Below are 5,067 nucleotides of genomic sequence, written 5' to 3' on the forward strand. Positions count from 1 at the left end.
TCAGAATTCCTTAAAATAAATTATACCATAAACTTTGTTCATTCAATTTTTTTTTGTTAAGTGCCTTGTAGGAATTACTGTGACCCTCCCACCCCACCAGTCCTGAATAGAAAGATCTGTCATTGGGCTCATCTGTCATGTGGACATCCAGGATGCCTGCATGGGAGAGAGAGCAGGTAGGAGAGGGCCCTTACCAATGTTAGAGGCTTCTTAGACTTTCAAAAAAGTAGCAAGAAAACAAATATATTGTTTGTTTGGAGTTTTTATTCCGGCTTTTCTTCTCAATGGGCACAGAAACAGATTCAAGTGGGTGGCTGTGTTGGTCTGAAACAGCAGAACAAATTTTGAGTCAGTAGCAACTTTAAAGCTCATACCTTGAATAAAGCTTTGTTGGTACAGAAACAAATTGCAACATTTTCTTCCTTCTGCCTCTGTGAAATATATTTAGACTAAGAGCACATGACTGGCCCAAGATCACCAAACAAGCTGATATGGTAAACCTGGATCTCCCATTTCCTACTCTGGCACTCCAGCCATTACAACATGCTGGCTGGTAAGATATTAGGTTGCCCCTGTGTACTTTCCCTACACAGCTGGGAAATAATCTCAGAGACAGAAGGAATGTGAAGGTAGAATCCTCTGCTACAAGCTGGCTCAGACAGTTTTTGTAGCTGAGGGAAGTCTGCAATCTTTCTCAGCTGCCCCCTTCAAGTCCCCGAGGAATGCTAACAGACCAAAAGCTGTCCAAAGGTAACTGTCACACTTAATTCAGGATCCAGAGTTGTGCTTCAGCCATCTGCAATTGGGTGGGGAATACTGTCTCTGAATTCCGTGATATTTGCCATGGAGATGGGAGTAACTCTGTGATGTGACACTGAGGGGCTGCCCCAAGTCAGTCTGGGGACTTCTGTTTGTGAACATGCAAGTGTAAAACTGAAAATCTCTCTTTCCCTCCTGAGTAGAGAGCCTGGTGAATTCCATGAAACCACAAGGCCATCCACCTCCCTGGTCAGGGAATGGGGCATGAAGGGAGCACATCAAAGCTCTCCAAGTCAAAGATCCAGTTTTTAAAAGTTTATTTTTAAGCAAACACAAATAAATTACTGTGGGGAGAAAATGGGAATGGGAAACACAGAACATAAAAAGGAAAAGCAGTTCCTAGTTAGTTTAAATGTACAAGTGGGAAACCTGCAAGGACTTGCAGGAGCCATCTTATTTCTGTTGGAACATACAGTATCTGTAGTATGCACAAGTCAGCAGCATATATGAAGAATACTCTACTCTAAAGGGGCATCGGAGGAGATGTGTAGTCAGCATATTTAGACTAGGAACTTATTTAAGTAGCCTGTGCTTTGCTCTTTCACATATTTAAACTCTACAAAAAAAACCCACTCCCACATTACTTCCACTGCCCCGAGACACCCCAGTAAATGAATGAATAAATAAATAAATAAAATTATTTTCTCTTTCCCTTCCTTGAAGGGTTTCAATTGTCTTCCCTTTTGTCTCCCCACAACAGACAACCTGTGAGGTAGGTGAGGTTGAGAGAGCCCTGGTATTATTGCTTGGACAGAACAGCTTAATCAGTGCTGTGGCAAGCCCAAGGTCATCCAGCTGGTTGCATGTGGGGGAGTGCAGAATTAAAACCAGCTTGTCAAATTAGAAGTCTGCACTCCTAACCACTGTACCTAACCACTGTCCAGCTGCTGCTTGAAGACTGTCAGTGAGGGGGAGCACACCACATCCTTAGGCAGCCAGTTCCACTGCTGAACTACTGTGGGTCCAATTTTCTGCTGTGAACAGGAACCACTCCCTGTCAACCTTTCAAATATTTAACGATGGCAATCATGTCCCTTCTCAGCCTCCTTTTCTCCAGGCTGAACATTCCCAAGTTCTTCAGCCTTGCCACATAGGGCTTGGTCTGAGGCCCTGGATCATTCTTGTTGCTCTACTCAGAACCCTACTCAGAATTTTGTCCACATCCTTTCTGAAGTGAGGCCTCCAGAACTGCACACAGTACTCCAGGTGCGATCTAACCAATGCAGAATGCAGTGGGACTGACATCTTTTTTCTGATGTGATGCCCCTGCTGATGCAGCCCAAAGTTCCATTTGTCTTCTTTACCACTGCATCACATCGCCTGCTCATATTTAGTTTACAATCCACAAGTACCCCAGATCACGTTCACACACACTGCTACCTAGAAGTGTATCTCCCTCCCAGTATACATCCTTCTCATTTTTTGACCCAGATGTAGAACTCTACACTTCTCCTTATTGAATTGCATCTTGTTCTCATTTGCCCAGTTTCTAGAATGTTCAGATCTCATTGAACTTTATTGCTATCTTCTGGGGTGTTCACTACTGCTCCCAATTCAGTGTCATCCACAAATTTAATGAGGAATCTTCCTACCCCTCATCCAAATCATTGATAAAAATGTTAAAAATTACCAGACCCAGTAATGAGCCCCGAGACACTCTGCTGCTCACCTCCCTCCACTCTGATAACAATATAGCACGTGTAGGATTTGCTATGAGCCCCCGTGTTTTCAGGGACCCTGCACGGTGTCTCCCCTCAGGACATTTACCTCCCAGTGCTAATGGTAAGGAAGACAAAAGAAGCCAGTGGGGCTGCAGCCCTCTACAAACTAATTCCTACAGTAGCTGATAGATGACAATACCAAAACACAGCCTGCTCTGCCATACTACCTTAAGCTACTGATTGGATGTGGCATCTGGGGGCGGGGATTCTTGGCTTCCTTGTTGCTGTGTGTGGGAGATGACAGACCAGGACTAGCTTCTTCCTCCAACGCACACCATTTGCCTCCCTTCCCAGCGCCTGCCTGCTTGGAGACAGAACAGTGTGCAGTCCTTGGAAACAATAACAAGAGCCACAAGTTGGCTTAGAAAGCAAGTTGTCCAGAGGTCTCCTCATGAGCAAGCATATTCCTTCAGGTGCTGCCGTCTTGTATTGCTCCCCTGAGTGCTCTTCTCTCTAAGACAACACAGCACAGCAATTACTATGTAAGCATGCACTGGAAATTGAGGGTCCTCTTTTCTTTTTCTCAAAAACATCTCATTAATGAATACAAAATACAACGGTTTCTGCCAAACAACCAAACTGGCTAAAAGATACATGAAATTTAACATTCATACAAAATGTAACAGTTCATTTTAAAAGCCACCATTTCTAGCAATTTTTTGGCAATAGCCTTCTTCAGACATTCTGAAACAGAAAATCACTAAACATTATAAAGTTGAAGTTGGGTACAGCCAAATCACTCCCTACCTGATTGGTCCAGGGGGTGTGCTGCCAATAGGGAGATACCACTCTGCCAGTGAGAGCCAAGGCATTACTCCCACCCTTCATCACCCCCAGGCAAGGGAGGCAAGCCAGCTGCTTCCTTTGCTTCCTGTGTTGGTCTCAGGTTTCAACTCTCTGCTGGAAGAAAGCACAGACGAGCTGCAAGGGAGGCAGAGATAATCAGTATTTCAAAAACAGAATGCCAAGGGACAGTCAGAATGCAATGAATTTCTTATGCAATGAATTTCTGATAAAAGTGGGTTGTCTAGTGAATGTGAAGAAAAGAAGGCTGCAGGAAAAGGAGACAGGCTATGAGAGTTTTCAGGGAAGGGAAGGAAGAAATAGTAGGGAAGGGGAAATGACATGTCCCCTACAAGTCCTTAAGGATCTCTTGCTTGGCATAATAAGACATGATAACAGGTTTTATTATTCATTATTAAATTTTAGGACTGAGATTAGCCATTTGATATGTTCTCATATGCCATTCTCCGGGGAATTGTAGAGGACAGGAAGGCCTGGAGAATCATTGTCCATGAGGTCGCGATGGGTCGGACACAACTTCGCACCTAACAACAACAACAACAACACATGCCTATTGCCCACCAGGAAAAGTGTTCCAAACAAGGAATCTCTGAACCTGCCTTAAATCTCAGCCTTAATAGATCAAAAGGAGCAATCTTAATAGATCAAAATTACTTATTCTCCCTCAGACACCCAAAGAGAAATACAACAAAAATAACCCTTTTTCTTCACAGGAACTGCAACACTTCCACACTTTAGTTACAAATTACACCTCCAACCTTCACCAACAGTTCCTGTTCTCATTTTTAAAAGAGTGACTTCATTCTTTGCACTCTGAGACCAATTATGCATGGGAGAGGTAAGCCAGGCTAGCATTCGCACGGCAGCAGGACAAATTCCCACTGATGCACAACATCGCCTTCAACCCAGCCCCCTCCCAGCCTTGGCAGCTTTAGGGTCCATGATGCCCCACGTTAAAGGAATACTGATTTTTCAGTGTTCCCTTTTGTAATGTGGGTGTTATTGGTGGCCATGCTGGGCAGGGCCCATACATACAGGAAAAGTCAGGCCTTCCAGGCCTTGCTCCTCCCCCATCTATGGTGTCTCAGCATGGACACACAATGCCCCATTTGGCTCCACAGTGCTTCCAAGCACTGCAGAGCTTTTTCACTCCCACTATGGTGGGATAGCATTGTGCTACTATCCTACATTCATGAAGTGAAACCCCTGCCCCCTCCACCTCCACCCCCACTGCCACAGCAAAGTGTGGCAGAACCTTTGGGCCTGGCTTCCTGTATAAACGTTGACATGTGCCATCATTCAGTTAGTCATATGTGTATCCCTTGTTCCTGCAAGGAGTTTTCTGTATTTTATCCTGTTAATTATTCCATGAGGTAAATCAGGACAAGACATAGTGGCAACCTCCTGTCCTCACAAATAAAAAGACTGGAGAATTTGTAGCTGAGCACATTGATGACTCCAGGGCTTTTAGAATGCTATCTCCCTCTCAGAACCTCTGCCTACAGGAAATATTATGGCCCACATTCAGCAGGAATACTTGTCATGCAAGAAGCCTCTTATTCTGTTCAAGATGCTTTTCCGGTATTTCCACTGTATTTGAAGCACTGTTAGTGTTCAACTTTGTCTCCCTGTTTTGTTTTATGGTAGTGTTTGGTTATGGTAGATATCAGGAGATACAGCATAACATAAGCTTCTGCCTAAGCTTATGTGATTTATTATTCAC

The 5,067-nt window shown here is 44.1% G+C and overlaps 1 long non-coding RNA gene across 1 annotated transcript; it reads right to left on the reverse strand.

Moving 5' to 3' along the window:
• Positions 1–255: 255 nt before the first annotated feature.
• Positions 256–3,499, reverse strand: LOC143841804 (uncharacterized). Its single transcript, XR_013232848.1, has 3 exons — positions 3,288–3,499; positions 2,708–2,993; positions 256–324 (listed from the first exon to the last, which is right to left on the reverse strand). It is a non-coding gene; the product is annotated as an uncharacterized LOC143841804 (long non-coding RNA).
• Between the last annotated feature and the right edge of the window lie 1,568 nt (positions 3,500–5,067).

This window comes from Paroedura picta, chromosome 7 (assembly GCF_049243985.1).
Source record: "Paroedura picta isolate Pp20150507F chromosome 7, Ppicta_v3.0, whole genome shotgun sequence".
NCBI classification, from domain to species: Eukaryota; Metazoa; Chordata; class Lepidosauria; order Squamata; family Gekkonidae; genus Paroedura; species Paroedura picta.